Below are 23,123 nucleotides of genomic sequence, written 5' to 3'. Positions count from 1 at the left end.
TATTTTCAGTTCGTGCGAGATTAAAGGAAGCTACTTTAGTTCAGCAGTACTATTATGAAACTGCATGATGTTAATGCAAATTTTTGCAAAGTCATTGGGAAACTACTTCTCAGAATATTTTTTGTAGTTATTCTGTAATAAGTAGACCTACTGGTAAATGGAATTCTGTGCTGTTACAGGTACAGATGAAATTAACAAGAAGTTATGAAGCATTGATCACTGAGAACTGTAATCCAAAAAGAAAGACTTGAATTTATCGCTTAGTAATTACGTAAGTACATTACTTTTAAGTGAAATATGTTCCTGCCAAAATTCAAAGCGGCATAGGTCTCTGATTTGTTAAAATTTTTCTTCGCAATTTCTCACGACCTATTCTACAACCTTATTCTTTTGGTTTTCATAGTCAAAAATATTATTTTAATTTATGGAAATCGGTAACTTTGACCTGATCTTGAGACCGGAAATCTCTAGTGTTTCACCTGCTAGCACTGTAAGCTGCTTATTATGTAGAATTATTGAGTAGCTCTGCTGTAGTGCATAACCTGAATAGTGTGATCACAAGGTAACACGCAGCTTGTAATTTTTAACCTAAGGTTGAGTAGACTGAAGTTAATGTAGGAATGGAACTGTCATGGCTGCCAAAGCAGTTTTCCAACAGCTTCTGTAGTGACCTTTAGTTGGACTAGTTTTTTTTAACATACTGTAATGTAATCGAGATGAAGCCGTAAGTGTACAAATTTGTGAGCGATTTGCAAATTGCAATGTGAATATTAATAAAATAGTACAGAAGTGAAAACTACTGGTAGTGGTACAACAATGTAAGAGGAAAAGAAGCCACTTAAAAATTTTAGCGTTCACAATGAGATGAAACAACAACAACTGACATGAAAGAAAAACCTTTATATGTATTGACGATAAGAGTCTATGTTTAAAAATAGTTCTTTTCTCCATGTACTTTTCGTACTGTATATTCTGTTCATAATGTATTTCGCATCAATTCTTTTATTTACTACCATAAAGAAGGATTGCTTTGCCTCCTTTTTTGGACAGTTCTTCAAACAAATGCATGTAATGCATGGTAGTTTTGTTTACTAAATTTTGAAATTGAGGTTAGTCTATTCTAAAACAGTGTAAAAGCACTGTGCAAGGGTTAAGAGTCGGAAGCTAAATCAATGGAAGGTAGGGGTGCGGGGAATAAACAGATGAGTGGTGAGAACCAAGGACATGTTGTAATGCCAGTTTCCACCTACAGAATTCTCAGAACATAATGTCTGGGAGAAGAATCCAAATCGCACATGTGGTGAAACAGGCTTCAAGGTCCCATTTATAATGTTATAGAGCATGCTCTGCAACAGGGTACTGTGTGTTACCAGTGTACACCGTCTGCCTATGTCCATTTATTCTGACTGATAACTCCATGGTAGTCGTATCATTGTAAAAGGCTGAACAATATTCACATAACGGTTGGTACATGATGTGTGTCTTTCATAGGTGGCTCTCCCTTTGGATACTGTATGCTTTCCCATTTACAGGGATAGTATAAGTGGTGTTAGGAATGCGCATAGGGCAAGTCTTACATCCTACACGTCAGATGTTCCCTTCCATACAGACTTAGCATTTGAGGCAAATGTATTTGTCCAGATGCAGACTCCTTACAGAAATACACCGCCATTCTCATCACAGCCTTCACTGGATGAAATCAACCTAGTTCAAAAGAAGATTTGCCAGGCCATCACATCCAAGTTTGGTAGTACTAATCCTTCCAAAAAAAGAACCTAGAAATACACCCCTTCTGACTCATTATCCTGGTCTTGAGTGCATTCAGGTTGACCACAGGTTCTGGAAATCAGGGAATTTCAAACATGTCAGTGATATAAGGGAAATTTGAAACAAAAACTGTGGAAATATCTCGTTTTTGTCTTAGTGGATGAAATGGTTAGTTTACTGAGATGCAGCTGAGCACGTGTGCCACTTCCCTAGTCCCTCATTACTATTTCTTCTCCCCTCCCTACTACTCCCCTCGGCTTGCAGTCAGTGCTGCCAACACTTGTCGTCATTAGCCTAGCAGCTGCAGACAAGAGGCAGGGAGTGGTTTGTTTGGATCTGATTCACAGAGACTGCAGATGCTGTTGCCAGAGACGGCAGTCATGTGTGCATGACTCGTGTCTGAGTGATTATGTGTAGGAACTCGTTTCTGATAGAGGCTATGGCCAAAAGTTTAGTTGTGAGAGTATGACTGTGCATGTCTGCGGATCAGCAATAATATGTACAGTGAGTTGCTACGTATCCTCATTATTATTGATTCTCAGAGTATTTGCATAAGTTATCTCTTGCGTGGATTGATCACTGCAGTCCCATTTCACCAACATGCATTCTGTGACTCCTGAATGGCTGGCCACAGTAGTGGATTTCTGCGACAGGCCTAAACGGCAGGCCATTTCTGCAGGTATCTCTAACAGATCAGGCCTGCTGATCTGAAGCCCTAAGTTTCCCACTAATGTCCTTGTCCTGCTCGTCATATCTGGTCTCACAGACCTGCCCGCAGGCCACGTCTGTTTGTGTGTGGCGTAATGCAGCGGATTTTCGTGGTTTGTTCAAGGGCCCGGGACTGCAGTGCTCCTCAGCAGGCCTGAGGCCACAGGCAATGGATTTCAGAAATTGCGACTGTCTCACCACAAGTATGTCGCAAAGTGTGGTGTTTTATAGACATTTTATTTATACTGGTACAGTTTGGCACTTCAGAAGTAGTTTATATATTTGTAAGTATTGGAGGGGAGATAAGAAGAAGAAAGTTATGTCAGTCACTGGCAGTTTCTAGGCTATGTACTCAAGTATTTCTCAAAAGAAAAATCACATAATACCTCTAAAATAATAGATGTAACATAGTGGTAATAACCGATAATAATGAACATAGTAGAACCAGAGTTTTATTGGCAGTCACCTATATTGTTGGTTTACACAACTCTTCCCCACCTTATACACTTCTTTCAAGGGACCTACTTTTTTCTGAGGTTATTTCTGAGATCAGTGATGGTATTTTAAATCTGCCTTGCAACTCCAAGGAAATGCATATTTTTATCACATCAGTGGTCTTCATGAAACACATATACCATTTGGCTTCCTTTCTCCATCTAAAAACAGATCATTACAAAATATGTTGATGTTAGTACTTAAAATTTTTGCTCAAATTAGGAAACGTCATCTGCTTGCAAGTTTTATTTAGATATTTCCTCATTTGGTTCAAATGGTTCAAATGGCTCTGAGCACTATGGGACTTAACATCTGTGGTCATCAGTCCCCTAGAACTTAGAACTACTTAAACCTAACTAACCTAAGAACATCACACACATCCATGCCCGAGGCAGGATTCGAACCTGCGACCGTCGCAGTCACGCGGTTCCGGACTGAGCGCCTAGAACCGCGAGACCACCGCGGCCGGCACCTCATTTGGTACTGTCGTTTCTTGTGCCATAGCTGCAAAGATCGATTGTCAACTTACGTCTTTACTTACACTTGACATCTCAAAATTTGTCAGAGAAAAATGCTAAAATCGTCTGTAAATAGGAAATATAAGGGAATTTCACTTAGGGATACTTGTGGCAACCCTGGCATTGACCAGCTACGCTATGAATTCCTAAAATCATGTCCTGAGAGAAGGCCCATTCAGCCTGAAGTTTTGCTCACCACACCTAGAATACCCTATTTTGACTTTTCCCCAAATCTTCGCAATATCCTGGTCAGACCCTATGCACCTTCTGCACCCATTTCTCTACCCTATGGCTTCTACCTCTGTAACTGTTCCCAATTTAAGACATACCCTATGCTTTCTCCTATCACTGCCTACACCACTCTTGTAACTGGCAGAACATGCACTGTCAAAGTACATATCTGCATCTCTGAAATGACACATGTAGTGTACCAGCTATTATGTAAACACTGTTCAGGCTTTTACATTGGTATGATTACCATCAAGTTATCAATCAATATGAATGGAGATAGACAGAGGGTGTACACCGGCAACACACACTATCCTGTTGCAGAGCATCCTGTACAACATGACAATCATGACATCAGAGCCTGTTTCACCGCACATGCAAACTGGATTCTTAACACAGACACTAGCTTTACAGAACTCCACAGGTGGAAACTGGTATTGCAACATGCCCTTGGTTGTTGCTACCCACTTGGCCTTACTTTTTCTTGTCACTAACTATTGATTTCTTCACTCCCTTTTAGTTTTCTATATCTTTTATTTTGTGAACTGTTTATCTTTCCCTGACCCTCATCTGTAGCATGTAGAATGCACTTACCTTTCCACTCTTATTAACAGCTGCACATTGTTTTGTCAGTAATCTCTGTCTTGCTTATTACCCTGCCTTCCACCTCCAAGCTCTTAGGTTTTCAAATCTCATTTAGCGCAGTCCCCAGGAATAAATATTTACTCCTTATCCTGTCCAATAAGTGTCTCCCAAACCGGTGTTCTGGGCAACTTTTCCAAAATCTCTCCATTTTCTAAACCTATCCAGTCCTTTTTCTTCATCCCTCTTCAACCTTTCTGCCAGAAGAGAGAGCCACTGGTTCTGAAAGCTTGCAAAGTTTGTTGTCCTTTACGTGTGTCTGCCTTCCTCCTGCCACTTAGTGAGTCCATTTTTTATCTATCCACTTACATGAGACTTCTCCACATATAACATGAATATTGCCACTTGACTAGCTGGATAAAAATATTTTAGAATTGAAAGAATCCTGCTCTGAAACCTTTTTATTTGTTTCAAAGGTTAATTTTGCTATTTTTGTGAAATATATTTACTTTCAGGCCTTCTATGGAATACAGAAATGGAGAGCAGTATCTTAGAGAAGGAGTTTTGTGACATTACTACTGATTGTAGTGATGGTACTGTTAAATCCGCAACAGATATAATGTGGGACATCACCTTATTTGGTCATAAACTGTGAGCTAACTGGGAGAGAAGGATATTTGAGTATATATTTTCATCTAGTTTCTGTGAGTAAAGTTAATCTGTATGCCAGTATTGTTAAAGTATAACCAATATGATAACTTTTTTACTGAACTTTTGTCACAGAAACCATATTTTCGTAAATTTTTGCAGTTAATGTTTCCTCATTTATTTACACAAAGCATCACAATGTGCATTAATAATGTCATCAGGAACACTGACAACATATCATTTTGTTCCAAACTGTGTCTCAGTTATTTAATGGCAATTTAATAGAAAGGATAGATCTCTACTAACCATATAGTGGAGATGTTGAGTCACAGACAGGCACAACAAAAAGACAACTAAACGAGTAAGCTTTTGGCCAATCAGAAATAGAAAAAACACCCCCCCCCCCACACACACACACACCAACTGTGAGCAACAGCTCATGATGGGAGAAGCAAGTGGTGGTGGTAAGTAGGAGGCTAGGGTCAGGTTGTGGACAGTAAAGTACTGCTTGTGTGAGCATACTGGGACGTGGTGGGGAGGGGGTTGGCAGTGAGGTGCAGACAGATGGTTAGACACAGGCTGAGAGTGAGTGAGGAAGTGGAAATGGGGAGAAATTAAAAGACTGTGGGTGCGTTTGTACAACTGAAGGCTGTGTAGTGTTGGAGTGGGAACAGGGAATGGAATAGGTGTGTGCAGGACAGGGACTAATGAAGGTTGAGGCCAAGGGGATTATGGGAACACATGATACTGTATATTGCAGGGAGAGCTCCAGCATGTGCAGTTCAGAACATCTGGTGGTGTTAGTTAGGATCCAGATAGTGCAGGCTGTGAAGCAGTCATTGGAGTGAAGAGCACTGTGTTGGGCAGTATATTCATCAACCAGGTGGTTCAGCTTTTTTCAGGGCAAAGATTGTTAGTGACCATTCATGCAGACACAGATTGTTGGTTGTCATGTCCACAGAGCACACAGCACAGTGGTTGCAGCTTTGCTTCTAGATCACATGGCGGCTTTCACAGATAGCCCTGCCTTTCATGGGATACATTATGTTTGTGACCAGAATGGAGTAGGTGCTGGTAGGAGGATATATTGGACAGGTCTTTCATCTAGGTCTTTTATATGGATATGAGCCATATGGATATGAACCCCTTGGAGTAGGGAGCTCTAGTGGAGTAGGGATGGATGAGGATGTTGCGTGGGTTTGGTGTGGGAAGGATAATGGTTAGAACATTTCTCATTTCATGACACAGAAAGAGGTAGATGAAACCCTGGATTAGAATGTAATTCAGTTGCTCCAGTCCTGGGTGGTTCTGAGTCTGAGGGAATGCTCCTTTGTGGGTGGCTGGTGGAACTTTGGGAGGTGGTGGGTGACTGGAGAGATAAGGCATGGGAAGTATGTTTCTGTTCAAGATTGGGAGAGTAATTTTGCTCTGTGAAGGCCTCTATGGGACAGTTGGTATATTTTTGGAGGGACTGCTTCTCACTACAGATGTGATGGCCATGGGTGGCTAGGCTGTGTGGAAGGGGCTTCTGGGTATGGAGTGGATGGCAGCTGTCAAAGTGAAGGTATTGCTGGTGGTTGGTAGCTTTGATATGGACAGATGTGCTGATGTAGCCATCTTTGAGGTGGATGTCAACATTGAGGAAGGTATCTTGTTGGTAAGGTGAAGCAGATGAGGGAGAAAGTGTTGAGGTTCTGGAGGAGTGTGGATGGGGTATTCTCAGCCTTGATCCAGATAACGATGTCATCAATGAATCAGAATGAGGCGAGGAGGGTGGAATTCTGGGTGATTAGTAAGGATTTCTCTAGATGGCCCATGAATAGGTTAGCATAGGATGGTGCTATGCAGGTGCCCATTGCTGTAACATGGATTTGTTTTAAGGAGATGCCTTCAAAGGTGAAGTAATTGTTGATGAGGATATAGTTGGTCATGGTGAATAGAAAGGAGATTGTAGGTTTAGAATCCGTTAGGCATTGGGATAGTAGCAACAAGGTCTTGGACATTATGGATGTTAGTGTAAAGGCAGGTGGCATCAGCAGTGTCAAGCAGTGCACTGTGTGGTAGAGAAACAGGTACTGAGGAGAGTCGGTCGAAGAAATAATTAGTGTCTTTTATATAGGAGGGTAAGTTGTGGGCAATAGGCTGAAGGTTGGTTGCTGCATGGCATGATCCTGTGCCAATGTATTCATGGGCCATCTAGAGGAATGCTTCCTAAACACGCAGTATATCAAAACCTCTCACTTGGTTCAGGTTCATTAATGACATCTTCGTACCTGGATCAAGGTTGAGGATACCATATCCACATTCATCAAGAACCTCAACTCATTCTCCCCCATTCGCTTCATCTTATCCTCCTCAACCCAACAATCCACGTTCTTTGATGTTGACCTCCACCTCAAAGATGACTACATCAGAACATCTGTCACTGTCAAAGCTACCAACCAGCAGTAATATCTCCACTTTGGCAGCTGGCACCCATTCCATACAAAGAAGTCCCTTCAAGACAGCCTAGCCACTGGTGGCCACCACATCTGTAGTGACGAGCAATCCCTCTCAAAATATGCTGAAGGTCTCACTGAGGCCTTCATAGACCAACCTCTCAACCTTGTACAGATTTCCCATGCCTTATCTTTCCTGGCGCTCACCACCTCCTGAAGTCCCACCATTTGGCCAGAAATGAGCATTTGCCTCATGACTCAGTACCACCCAGGAGGTAGAGCAACTGAAGGACACAGTAATCCATGTTTTCACCTACCTCTTTTCATGTCCTGAAATGAGAAATGTCCTACCCACTATACTTCTCACACCTCCCACATTGGTATGCCACTGCCCACTGAACCAACGCAATATCATTGTCCATGCCTACTCCAACTCTGCTCCCAACCTCTTGCCTTATGGTTGATATTCCTGTAAAAGACCTAGATGCAAAACCTGTCCCATACGTCCACCCATCACCATCTACTCCATATGGGTCAAAAGCAGAAAGTACCCAACCAAAGGCAGGGCTACCTGTGAAAGCAGTCATATAGTCTACAGGCTAAGCTGTAACCACTGAGCTGCATTCTGCATTGGGCATGACAACCAACAAGCTGTCCATCTGCTTGGATTGCCACCAACAAACTACAGCCAAGAAGCAGCTGGACCTCCCAGATGATGAGTATGTTGCCTAACACAATGTTCTTCACTTCCATGACTGCTTCACAGCCTGCACCATCTGGAGCCTTCCTACTGACACCAACTTCTCTGAATTGGACAGGTAGGAACTCTCCTTAGAATGTGACCCACATTCCTGCAATCCCCCTGTCCTCAACCTTTCATAGTCACTGTCCTTCAAACATCTATCCTCTTCCCTGTTCCCACTCCAGCACTAGACATACAAGTCTGTTCTTCCACCAATGCACCCACAGTCTTTTACTTCTGTCTATTTCTGTACAATATCTCCCCCCTCTCCCACCCACAGTCTACCTTGCCATCTGCACATAGCTGTCCTACACTTCACTGTCCCCCACCCCTACCCAGCTATCCCTCCCCCTCCCGAGCCCAGCCTTGTCCTTGCCCCACCATCTAGCTGCTTCTCCTATTGTATGCTATTGCTCACAGTCTGTCCTAAGTGGCCACAGAGAGTGGTCACGTATGTGTGTGAGTTGTGCTTGTGCGAATGTATGTGCATATTGTCTATTTCAGAAGAAAGCCTTTTAGTCAAAAGCTTAATTCTTTAACAGTCATTTTACTGTGTCTGTCTGCAACCCACCATCTCCACTATACGGTAATAGCACTCAATCCTTTCATAATAATATCATTATTCAATCTACAATTTTCCAATTTCTTAGTTATTTAATGAAATGTCTACAGATCTAAGGCTATTAGCCTGATATCAGAGATCCTATTAACCCATTACTGGCCAAAACTCGATCGGATCATTTTTTGCAAACTTTTGTACATAAATACGTTACATTGAGTGATTAATTGTATAAAAAGTTGTTTTGAAAATTTTCTGTTTATTTGAACAAAAACTACAGACCGTCCCATTTTTGGGACAATGGCCACATGCGCTATCCAAATTCACAACCTTATTCTCCACAGATAATATTGTAAGAAACAACACAAACAATAAATAAAGACTCTTTTAATATTATTGAATGTCTATTCAGTATGAAATTAAGCAAAACACTTGTCGTGTACACCAACATTACACCTATCACGAATTTTTCTTGTTTTTTTCTTGCAGCAAGCTCATCTCTACTGTGTTTTACTTGGCACAACGAAATGATTTCCTGGATCTAGTCGTACATCTGTGCTCACCTGTCCTCCCATCAGGTCCTCTGCATTTTGGTACTGATCCTATTTTCTTTGATAGGTAAAACATCACTATTCTCCGTTGGACATCCAAACGTGAGAGCTTCTCATTAGAGTTAGCAATTTGGTATGCATGCCATGTGTTTACTATGCAGATATCTATCATCTGTGTGAATAATGGCCACCACCATTTCTTTGACCTTATCCTCGTCCTATAAAGTGATATCTGCTTGTCCAGTAGATCTACGCAACCCATATGGGCATTGTATTCTTCAATGAGATGTAGCATAGTAACAGATATTTCCTTTTTCTTTGCCTGTGAGTATCACTTAGTAGAACTCAGAGGAGTAATAGTACTGTAATTTGTCACTGCACATACTGGTTTGTTGACACTCCATTTCACAACCAGAACTTCGTTCTCTTTGTCAAACATGTAGCCATAGAATTCTCGTTCCTTTTCTTTTGCCATTCTTTTCAAGTCAATCAAAGGACATGCATTAGTTCGGATCTCTCTTATTGTTCCTGTAGCTTTCATTTTACTCTTTCCGAGTGTGATCAGTGTGTCAACACTGGTGAAAAAGTTGTCAAAGAAAAGATTATAATTCAGATACTCTGATTCTGGAATCATGCTGGTTAGTTCATTTATTACCTTTGCACCTAAAGGCTCCTGTTGTCAGTCTTGCCACAGTATGGCGAAAAATTATAAAGAAAGCCATTGGAACTTGTAAGACACCGGTCCCGGTGGAGGTTCGAGACCTCCCTCGGGCACGGGTGTGTGTGTTTGTCCTTAGGATAATATAGGTTAAGTAGTGTGTAACCTTAGGGACTGATGACCTTAGCAGTTAAGTCCCATAAGATTTCACACACATTTGAACATTTTATGACACCAAATTTTATATCCAAATTTGATAGGCTTTCCCCTCAGAAACATTTTAGCTGAATGTTTGCCATAATAATGTACCATCATTTCATCAATTGAGAGTTCTGAATGAAATACACCAAATTTACCAAATTTCTTTTTCATTATTTCAAAGTACAACCTCAGTTTGTACATCTTGTCGTTTCCGTCTATTTTGGAGTTGTCATTGTGATGAATGAGTCTCTTTATTTCTCGAAACCTATTTCTTGACATGGAGTTGAAGACTAAAGGAACACCGACATCAGGAGCCTGTTCCCGGTACATATTCTCATGGCGAAGCTTATGATAACCACTCAGAAATAGTATGCCAATAAATGATTTTAGTTCTCCTTTGGTTAACAGAAAATTTATTTTGTTATGTTGGCAAGCATAGATTTCACTTTGTTCAATAATAGTATCCATTAGTTTCTCACAAAAAAAAAAATCCTCAAACACCTGGGGCACTGTCTTATTTGCTAGACATTCCGCAACATAATGTTTGTTGCTCTCCCCTGGTTCACTAGTGTCTGTGTACGTTGGTTGACATTTATACCTCTTACATTTATATTTTTTTGTAGATAACGTACCACTTTCTGCTCCATCTCCAAATGCTTTCCTTCTTTTGGCTTCTGGAGGTACACCTGCAGCATTAGCTTCATCTCGGCTGGTTATGAGCCCTGAAGTACCGGCTACATCTTGTACAACAGACTCATTGTTCAGTACATTTTCGTCAATGTCTTCTTCATCTGTTATTACATCTGCATCGGGTGGAATAATCGTGAATTCTACATCATCATCTTCATTGTCACTCTCTTGATGGTTCTCTAGTTCTGCTAGAATTTCTTTAGGTGTAAGTCCACGCGGCATGTTTTTATCCTGTTGGAATCATAAAATTGGAATAGAATATGAGAAAAAGCAGATATAAAGAACGTAAAATGCAATTCTTCTCTCTATAATATGTGTATGCAAGAATAGGGCACATCAACAATAAATGATAGTGTAACATGCCATTGTCCCATTATTGGGATGCATAAAATATATCGATATTGCACTTACTTCAAAATATCTGAAGTATACTTAATCTTATACGGACATCCATATGTTCATAACAAACACTCCCAGACAACTAAATCACAGCTGACTGTCGTCCAGGAACTGCCAGCAGACATGAACTACCAGCAGACATACAGTGCTGCTAAGTGCAAGAACAAAGAATTGGCAAGTTTATAATTTTCCTGACATGAAGTACTTAGAAAAAAGTTATTTATGTTACATTACAGGCATTATAGCAGTTAGTTGAACTTACAGGTGCAACAATAAAGGCTAAAAGCTCCATTGCTTACGTAGAAATAAATAAAATATACGAGTCCCAAAAAAGGGTCAATGGCCAGTAATGGGTTAATTGCTTCTGGAGTGATGTTAAAAGGAATGTACAGCATATTTTGCTCAACTTTTTTTATACAGTCAATATAAGGTTTATTTCTATGATCATTATAGTGTGAAATAAGTATTGGCCTTTTTATATAGCAGATTTGTTCTGTAACTGTATTGTTATTAGTTTTGCTGTCTGTTTTAATTTAAAAATAACTCAAAGTCAATGACAATGATGAAAATTTTAGCTGTTATAAAACAGTAACTCACAGTGTTGCTCTAAAGTTAGGTGTGGTTTCGTGATGATAATTTAAAATATTGTTTTGCTACAAAAGAGAGTATTCAGCAGTAACTAATATATGTGCTCTATAGTATTCTTGTTTTATTGGAAACTGACAAATTTGCTTTCCATAGTATCTGAAAGAAACTGTTGTGAACTAACATTTCTCCTGTTTTTTGCTTTTGTTATTAAATTGTAACGTCTGCATTTGCAAATGGTGTAATTATATAATTCTTGAATATATCCCAGCTCATGTACGTTGTGTATGAGCCTACTACCTGTCCCGTCAGTCTTCTTTTGGTCAAGTCTTTTAGTTCTTGAAGCAATTTGACTGTTGTTACAGCACTCATTCAGTATGATCAATGTAAATTGAGAGGAATATCAAATATCTTTATGACAATAAAATAGATTCAGTTTATGCGAATAATTTGGATGTAATGTAACATAAATGAAGATAGTGCCTATATAGTTCTGATTACACTGATAAGTAACTGAATTAATCATGGATGTCATGTTCAATGGATACTATTCTTGTAGCCATGGGAATTAATTAAGCATGGATTACAAGTCAGTATTTCCATATCATGTGTTAGTTGTATGAGTGACACACAAATGGCAAATCACGAGATCTCACTGTATCTGATCATGGCACTAAGTTCTCAGCAAACTACTGTATCTGTTATTAGCTGTAAGGTCATAAGTTTGCATAAAATATCTATGTCCCTCACTGCTTCCGTAAACCATGCAGTCTATTTCTGAACAGCGGTATAGTTCAGAACCATCTTCATATCACCCGGCACAGATGTTACAACACCACATGAGTATATATGCATGGCACAAGGCACAAATATTGGTGTAAGTGCATCAAAACCTGAAGCCAGGAGAACAGTAAAACTTAATTTGCATAATACACAGTACATCTTTAGAAAAACATGTCAGAAATCATTTTGCAACTGGAGACTGTTTACACAGGCACAGGTAACATAATTTGTATAATGCTTAGACAAGATGAAAGGGGAGGCTTGGTATGGTTGCTATCATCACTCACTTGCAGATAATGCACATATTTACTGACAATTTATGTTCACTCATTTGCTTCACTATAGCTACATGTTGGGGAATTCACCACTCATTTTCCTCCTGAACTGTTTCAGATGGCACAGATGAAAACTCAGCCTGGCACCGGAGGTCACACAACTTATGTCATTTCAAGTGTTTCTGGGATCCTGCTAGTAGGATATGTTCATACCTTGGCTCTGCCAGACCATTTTCTATGAAGTGAAGTGATTCTCCATTAACCTCCACCGTCTTGTGGAATCCATCCAAATGGCACCTCCATCTTCACAATAAAGGATGACCCAGCACATTACTAAGACATCATCTGTCTCCAGTTGGTAATTAGAGTATCACTAAAATCATTAGTAATATTACAAATAGCAGTTGTGTGGGAGAAGAGATGTGATCTTTTAATGACCTACATTGTGATAAGTATAGTACCGGTATTTGTATTACACCTCAATTTGGTAAAATTTGAAGATGTCACATTATATTGCAGCAGATGTGCTGTGATAAAATGTGCTGTTAGTGTAGATTGCTATAATGGTTGACACATAAGCAGATATTCAGAATATCACTTGCAGCCTGGTCTAGTAGAACACTCTGAACATAAAAGTTCAGAGTTCAGTCATTCTGGTATATTGCTTCTATAAATAGATATCATCATTATTTTTCAGCCAATGGATGAACTTCATGAAAGACACATAAGATATCAAATACTATGCAGTGAAGAAATTGTTAACCATATTGCACTATGTGATGCATATTTTTGCAGCCTAGGCACTAGGTTTTACACTTTTATTTAATTTCTCACCTTCCGTACTAAAGCTGGTTGGCCACGGAGAGAAAACATAAGATTATTAAGAGAGTTATGATGTGCATACATATGGCAGCTACAATACCCCAATAGCTTTGGGCATGAAATTTTGCACAAGAAAGCTTTTCCACTTTCAATTGCAAATCTCAGGTACACCACATTAGTATTCTTTAATTACCTCACTCCAAATAGAAGATTACTTTAGTCATTTACATCATATATGAGTCTTTTTGAGGAATACTGTACCGTATGTGATAATAATGCAATCTGATGTATTTTGCATGGTATTCAAAAATATTCATATTTAAATATGATAGCATTTTGATGAGTTTACGTGATATAAGTATATTTAGTAGTTTAGTAATAGATAGACATAAATATTTAACCTACATGAAGTACACCAGCAATTTGTAAAATATAATTCTTCTAGGGTATAGAGGGAGTTGGCCATATCTCTTTATTGAGATTACTTTCAATTGTAGCCCCACTATTGGTTAGGCCTGTGAAATTACTTGGTCTCTGAAAAAATATTTTACTAGATCTTTAACTCCTTCATAAGCTAAAACTGGTTTTAAATAAGCTCATTTCAGAGCTAATATGCTTATGAGCATAGTATTTGTTTCTGAGCTTGTATGGAATAGTTAGGGGAGAGTGGGGTAATTGAGAACATCTGAGAGAGCACTGAAAGAAAACAAAGCCAAATAAAGTTATGAATACTTTTTATTACTGAAACTTTACTTAAATAAATCAAGCTTATGTTCACGAAATCAATTTAAATGAATTTTCAACAAAAATCAAATATTAACAAAAAGACAGTACCTTGATGTCTGGGATTACCACATAGATTGTGGGATACCTACGAATGGTGTGTGTGGTAACCACAGATGTAGACTAATCATCACAGATAAAGTCTCTTGATGTGTTTTTACCACTCATGCAGTTTTAATGGACCCACAAATTACATTTGTACCATTTTAAGCAACCTGAAGTGGGAGGTTCTTCATACATTTTTCACAAATTAGGCAATAATACTCATTCTCCATCACAGCTCCTTTACTGACCTTCTTCTTCATATGTGGTATGAACTTTTCTTGAACCTTCATTGTAATGCCATCTTCTCCAAATACTTGAAAGTTCTTCACATCTTTTCTAACTCTAGTGGAACATAAAATCTTTTCACTGTCTCTCATCAGCTCATTACTGCTTTCCTTTCTTCTTTTTTTTTCTAAAATATCTTTCATAGATGAACTGGTTGTTATAGCTGAATGTCATTTTCTGACATTTTCTTTACATATAGGATGTGAGAGCTTGGGAACATTAGGCCTAACAATGAAGGGTTATCAGAAGCTCAAGGTGATAACTGTGATGATTCTGAATTACTTATGTGCTGTGGGGTACTACATCCTGAAAATATGGTTCTCTTTGCTTTTGAAACAATCTGTTAAGTTGCATGTGGTGGTATCTCTACACATTTTTCCTCCAGTTTCTCTCCAGTAGCACTTCCTGCAATTCATTAAATGACAATGGTCCTTAATTTATAGTGGCTCATAATATATGTCCTATCATCTCTTGTTAGTTTCAGCTTGGCTGCACTTGGTAAATGTTCCTCATTACAATTCCCAAACCCAGCAACTGTCTCTTTATTATCTAAGAACACAAAGAGAGCCTCCCCTTACATTCATGGAAATGGGCAAACCAATACTGTGGTTTTGGAGACTGTTCCCTTTTCTCCTCGTTTGGTTCCCCTTCCTTAATCTATAACTGAGCGACTTGATCTCGAAGATGCTGAACATCCTCTTGAGCAGGAAGTTGTTTATCCATATTGTCAACATACTACCAATGCAAGTGTACAGTAAATGAATAAATGAAATAAAAAAATAAGAGGAAAGGACTGTTGAAAACATGTATTCACATGCACACACACACACACACACACACACACACACACACATAGCACTTCTGACACCAATTATATTTGTGCCAGGGATGGCTGCCTGCTGCACCATTGGTTAGAATGAGATTTTCAGGATGGCTAGTTAGGTGCTGTGGTTCCCTGGTGAAGAAGGATTTGAGCAACCAAAGAAGGTGCAATGAAAGTTATAATTACTTCCTCCTTGGTGCCTATTTACAATAACTGGCATGGAACTGCATGTAATGATGTCAGGCAATATGATTATACAACTGCATCAGTTCCTGCTGCTGATTGCCCATCCTGCTTCTGCTGTTTTGTCAGACTTTCAGATACCCCAGGTGGGGAAAGTGTGGATGATGGCAGTTAGTGTGGGTGATGGCAGTTACTGTAAGACTGACAGACTGTATCACACTTCAGAGCCAAGAGTATAGAGGTCTTCTGCTGATAGCCTGGAGGGGATAGAATCATATGGAATCTCAGACTTCCTCTTGGTACAATGGCAAAGTAAGGGTCTTCATTGTTAACCAGATGCTTACATAGCAGGCACCAGATGTGTCTCAATCATAGTTGATATTTGTGCATCATCAGCATGGTGCTGAGCAGCACAGATACGGCGTCACATAACTTCCCAGCTCTTCAAATGCCATCAGGCTGTATGGGAAGACTTAAATATTGCTTCTCCCTGCTGAATTTGCTTTGGTGGTAACATTTGCCTGCAACACTAAGTAACATGCAATAGAGGCAGTGGCAGGCAGACATAACTGACAGTTGATAGGAGCTTTAGTACCTCCTGATGTATGACCTGGTTTCGTCACACAGAAGTACATGACATGGAAAAGGTAGTGCTCCACTTAGCACGTGGGTCACTGACCAGGGCTGACTGACCCCAGTATGGCCTGATTACGATCCTGGAACTCTGCCTCTGGCACATACTTGCCTAGAGAGTTTCCTGAATTCAAAAGAATGACATACTGAAGTATACCAGATGCTTTGGTGTGACATCATGTGTGCTGGACAGCTGTAGAAGTTGCTCATCAATATTTTATAGAGTTTTAGTTTTCAGTTACTTATTTAAAGTTTATTTGTGTTAATATTTGCTGTAAGAGTGACTTATTAGTGGATTTTCTTTAATCTCAGTCTTACTTCCTGTGTTATTGACTCGAGTGGTCTGTTATTCATGAGTGTGCTTACACCGTTCGTCTAAGCCTCATGCCTCAGTAGTGTGTTTACATTTTGCGGCATGCAGTGCAGCTGTAGCAGTTATAAAGCTAAGTACTGACAAACTTATTTGTGCACTGTTATACACTTATTAAATTTAATACTTTTCAGCAGTGTTTCATGCTGTTTGTAGCGAAATAATGATTTAATAAGCTTTCAGAAACATTCACTCGCTGTGTTTTTTGGAGTTTTCTGTGCTTTGAAGTCTTTTAGTAAATTTTGTGCTTTCGTTTTCAGCTGATGTTTCTCATTGTTTCTAGTGAAATATTTCAGTAAAATTTTCATTCAGTATTTTAATTAATTTTGTTGAGTGTTCCAGTGGTCATTAGAAGTTTGGTTTTAGCTAATAATTTTGTGAAGTTTTGTAGGTATTGGTATTAATTGTGGTGTAGTTGTATTAATACAAGGAGTTGCTTTCTTAGTAGACAGAGAATTTTGAGACCGCTATTGTTAGTTCTATAAACAGTTCTACTGGTGTAACTGAAATCTGGTAATGTAGACATATAGTTTTTCTTTTTTTTTTCAGTAAGTGTAAAATTATATCCATGAGTGAGAAGTGTGGACTATGTCATAGGTTTGTGAGTAGTAGGTTACAGTGTGGGATTTGTTCAAAGTATTTTCACTGGGGGGAATGCAGTTGGGAAGCCAGTGGGCATTCTAGTGAGATCTTCTCCTGGGAATTCAGAATCTGTAGTAGAAATAAGTTGATAGAGGAACAGGAGCATACGATCTGTGCCCTTCAGGTGCTGTTACAATGCGCAAAGGAGGTTGATGAGGATGAAGGGTGGTGGGGAATGGGAACTGGCAGTTGGCAAGAAGGCAGCTAGGAAGAGGAGGTATTCAGACAGCTATGTTTTGCGTATATGCAATAGGGTGCTGATGGCAGAGGGCATGGGTCACCTCTCTGCAGTTCCAGTTGAGTCTATCAGTAAATCAGGTTTCACTAGCATGGCCTGCACCTCAAATAGGTATGGGAAGGGGAGGCTGGGAAAGCTTATAGGTGACAGTATAGTGGGTGGTGGTGGGTTCACTCATGGAAAAATTTCACTAGTAGTTGGTGTTAGAGCTGCACCTTTTTTAGATTGAAGTCAGCTGATTGGTATACCTGCTTAAAGGAAGTCCCTCTAACCAGGTGCTCACCTTCAGAGGATGTAATGTTTCCAAGTAGAGAGGGAATTAGCGTATTTCATCAAAGTATAAGGGGTATTAGAGATAAAGTTAGTGAACTGTTTATAGATGTAGACTCTGTAATTATTGGTATAACAGAGCACCACTTAAATAATGTGATAATTCAGGGGCTTCCTTTACCAGGATACAGATTAGCTGGCTATTTTTCACTGAGTTCCTTACAGGGTGGGGGAGTGGCTATGTACGTGAAAAACAATATTCCTTTTGAGTCCATAGACGTATCACGGCACTGCACTAAGCAGATATTTAAATGTTGTGCAGGGTCAGTTGAATTTAGTGAAACCAAACTTCTAATTGTTGTTGTTTATAGGTCCCCTAACTCTGACTTTAGAGCATTTCTGTTTAAGCTAATGAAGGTTCTTGATTCACTTTGTAGGAGTACCAGAAATTAGTTATATGTGGTGACTTCAATATAAATTTTGTATATGATGGTGCAAGAAAAAGGATGTTAGTAGATATCATAAATTCATATGATCTGATGCAGATAGTGTTTTTTCCAACTAGGGTGCAGGGGAACAGTAGCACAGCCATAGACAATATTTTTATTCGTTCTTCATTACAAGATGGACATTCTGTTAGCAAAAGGGTGAATGGCCTTTCAGAACATGATGCACAAATTTAGACACTAAAAGGCTTTAGTACTCAAACATATGTCATATTTAATTACAAACTGTGTAGGAAAGTTAATCCAACAACAATACAGAGTTTTTTAAACCTTGTCAAGGAACAAGAGTGGCAGGATGTTTATAGTGTAAATAACATAGATGATAAATATAATGCTTTCCTTAACACATTTCTGATGCTCTTTGAGAGTTGCATTCCATTAGAACATTCTAAACATGGTACTAGCAGTAATAGGCAGCCCAGATGGGATAAGCTATGAACCCACTGTGAGCACTTCTGACATGCAATAAAATCCTCGGTTGAAGAGTAATATAATTCCTCACAGTATATGAGACATTCCATCTTCGCCATCTTCATTTTCTGTAGAGTCAGTTTCTTTTTCTTTTGTTTTGGTTTTCCTTGATTGAAGATCTTCCACTTTTACTTTCACTTTCTTCTTCTCTTCTCAAGCAAGCAGCCTGATCTGTGCTCTGTTCCCTTTAGCTTACTTAGCTTCCATGGATTTTTTGACCACTTCTTGCAGCAGATGCTTGTAGGCACATAGGGTGAGAATAGCAGTTTTACCTCTCTTTCTTGTTATTTGTTAATGCCTTGGTGTAACTCTGGGTTTTGGTGTAACATTTTCTGGCTAGTGATATGTAATTTACATAATATATCATATAAATTTAGCATTAAGTAAGCAGAAAACAGTCATTATGTTCTAAAATCTCACACAGTTTTGTTTCTCCTGATGATTGCATTCTTCTGAATAGTCCACATCTGGAGATCCAAATGGGGGCCTGTGTTATCTGTGGAATACTTTACCAAAGAGAGTACCACATTTTAACCATAAAATAGAGCTGCATGCACTCAGAGAAAATTATGGCTGTAGTTTTCCCTTCCTTTCATCTGTTCACAGCCTTTAGACCATATTGGCTGGTGTTACAAGGCCTGAAAAATCATCCACACTGCTGCTCCTGCAACAACTGAAAAGGCTGCTGTCCATCTTCAGGACCCACATTTTTGTCTGACCTCTCATAACATATCCTTGCATTGTGGCTGCTGCCTGTATTGTTAAGTCATTTAACATTAACAAAACACAAGCAGGCTTGAGATATTGTTATATGAACCATATTATGTACCATTCTATTCATTTTACTTAATTTGACACTTATAATGCAAGATTAGTCACATTATTCCTGCAGGTATTGAGACTTTTCCAAAAGAGATGCCTTCAGTTTGACTTTTCAAACCTGCAGTTTGTCACTAACAGGCTTCAGCGTGTATGGTAGCCCACTGAAAATATACATTGCAGTTTTTTAAATAGTATTTAAAGATGTTTTCTCTGCAAAACATTCTACATACTACAAGAAATAAGCAGCTACTTGACTGTACATGTGTTTTATTTTTTGTTTGTTTAGAAATAATATTGACGAGTCATAATACTGCTGATTATTTACTGACATAAAGTATGTTGTAAGGACCCGATACACCCACTTACCCTGTTGAGCTAGGAAAGCTTTTCTGGATGACCTTGGCAGGATTCCTCCCTGATGCAGAATGAGTAGTTAATGCAGACATTTAACATCATGTGCTTGTGTCAGTAATGTTTTTGTTCTTACTTCACAAATATTTATGAATCCTTTAACCAGAATGATTTTTAAAGCATGTACTATAAATTGCCAAATAGTAAGAAACAGCTTTTGGGTCAACATGGAGGACAAATACTTACCAAAGTACTACTACACAGCTAGAGGATTTCCAAAATTCACCTAAAAGCATACTGATGGTTATGGGGCATAATATACCCAATCAGCTATGTTAATTAGATGGTTATCATCAGACAAGTTTCTGGCATATTTCAGCATTAAATTAAAGGCTGTAGTAATATATTTGGCATTGGAACATTTAACATATGCATTTTTTTCTTAACAGATGTTTTAGCTTTGATATAAGAGTACCCTGTGAGGAAACTTTACAGTAATGCTAAGCTTTGAGGTTTCAGTACATTACCAGAATGTTCCTTAAATTAAACTAAGAGAGTGGATATTGTTTCACAGGCTGCCTGGCAGTGCTTTACTTACTGCAACTATAATGGACCAGTACAGGCTATCTCCAAACGTATTAGTGCATTTACCATACTGTAACTATGGTTGCCTCTTATTGTTGTTATTCAGCTCCACTAATGCAAACAGGCAGAGGAAGATCCTGAGACCAATACAAGAAATATTTGGGGAATTCAACATAGGAGTGGTTGAGGAAGATTTGCTCTTGGACCAGGACCAGGGGCACCAGAAAACACACATGATAACTAGATCGTAATTGTTTTATCAGTGTCATTATATGTGGCTCAAAGTTTTTCACTGTTACCTGTGAAGTAGGTGCTTCTGTCTGTGACTTTTGTTATCAGTACAGCAAGGACATAAGTGTACGGTACACAATTCTTATGAGGGCTGATTTTTGATTAGACCACTAGTACAGCACATTCTACACCATCGTTACACCATACCAACAGTAAGTCTTAGTATTTTGAGGTATATGAACTGTCACCCAGATGGGCTGCATTAAGCAAATGATTTAATGTTTGGAGATCCAGGAGTCAGATAACTATGATTCATCTTCTCCAAAAGAAGCCAAAAAGTTACACTGTATATCAAGGGGGGTACCAAGGTACCCCAAAGCAAAATGTATTGTTAAAAGTGTTACATGCACAGAAACAAAAGTAATTACAGACAATACCACACTAATGCAAAAAGAATAATCCATTGCAGTAACAATGTAATGGGAAATATTATTTTGAGTATGTTGGCAACAAATTATATATATATACCAACATCAGGCACAATCTGGCATCAAAATAATTCGATAAGACTGGTAACTGAACATGGATCTTCCACTTAACTTGAGCAGTTACCGTAACACTCCCCCCACCCCCTGCCCCTCCTGCTACCCTCCCCTCACCCCCCCCTCCCACACACTATTTTTTAATACATTACATCTAAACCATGAAATCTTATTTATCATCTTGAAACTGGTTCTTAAGAAAGTAATCAATGGCAAATGTTTGGGTGAACCACAGGTAAATGGTAGATGTGAAACTCTGCTGAAATGGCTTCTGTTATAATTAAGACAAAATCCATGGCAACAGTACATACATGGATATACTACTCTTTAAATACTATGAACAATTTGCAGAACTGATATGGGTGTTCTGAACACCACCAAAGAATTAAGAAAATGTAGTTAAGAGAATGAACAAACAAGATATTTTCAGTGGCCTACCCCACTCTGGTTCCCTGGTGAAGAAAAGTAAACACAATACTGTTTAATACTTCAAAAACAAAGAAGTCCAAGAGGTTAGCCAATACCAGCGATGATATTTTTTTGTGTGGAAAATTAATGTGCAGAAGAGTCCTAGGATCATAGTCCCATGGCTATTCCACCCATTTTCTTGCAGTAATGTATGAGTTCAAAGAATGTGAATTAACATATTAATGTGGCAACTAAATTGCATAGTACATAAAGTAATCCAAGAAACAGTGTTTCATTAAATAGAAATAAAAATGTACAAGACTCAGTCAGATATCTGGATAATTGAGGAACTCACTCTTGTGTAATAGGAATTAGATGCAAATGTTATGGGCTAAAAATCAATAGTATTTTTTGTCAACATATATAGCCAACTCTTGGACAAAAACTGGTAATATGTACCAGTATTAACACTGATATTACCATCTCGTTTCCTGAGTGCTGTTGGGAAGCAGTGTGCACTCAGCGCTGTTGAGGTAACCTGAGAAGCTACTTGATTAAGAAGTAGCAGCTCTGGTCTTGTAAACTGACATACAGTCAGGAAAACGGTGTGCTGACTACATGCCCCTCCATATCTGCATCCAGTGATGCCTGTAGGCTAAGGATGACATGGTGGCCGGTCAGTACCATTGGGGCTTCATGGCCTGTTCAGACGGAGCTTTTTAGTTTAGTGTAGTTTATTAACACTGATACAGTTGATTTTTGTCTTAAATGATGAGCAATACCATACTGCAGACAATTAATATTTAACATTAACATAGGAAAAGATAAGAATGAGCTCAGTCACATTTACATTCAGGCTGTGGGCATTAGTAATTTGCTTTGTAAATTAGTTCCTAGTGTCTGCATATGTGGATGGTTCTCATCAGCACTCCAAAATAATACAACGTGGTACTGGAACACTGAGTGAGGTGGCATAGTGGTTAGCACAGTGGACTCACATTTGGGAGGACGACGGTTCAATCCCGCGGCCAGCCATCCTGATTTAGGTTTTTCGTGATTTCCTTAAATCGCTTCAGGCAAATGCTGGGATGGTTCCTTTGAAAGGGCATGGACGACTTTCTTCCCCATCCTTCATTAATCTGATGAGACCGATGACCTCACTGTCTGGTCTCTTCCACCAAATCAACACAAATTGAAACTGGAACTTAGTTTTATTCTCAACAATTAAATGACTGACAGTTAAGATGAATTGTTCTATTAAGAAAGCAATGTACTTTTCTGTTTAC

The sequence above is a fragment of the Schistocerca nitens genome, chromosome 3 (genome assembly GCF_023898315.1).
Source record: "Schistocerca nitens isolate TAMUIC-IGC-003100 chromosome 3, iqSchNite1.1, whole genome shotgun sequence".
NCBI lineage: Eukaryota > Metazoa > Arthropoda > Insecta > Orthoptera > Acrididae > Schistocerca > Schistocerca nitens.
Note: the sequence above shows the minus strand (reverse complement) of the source record.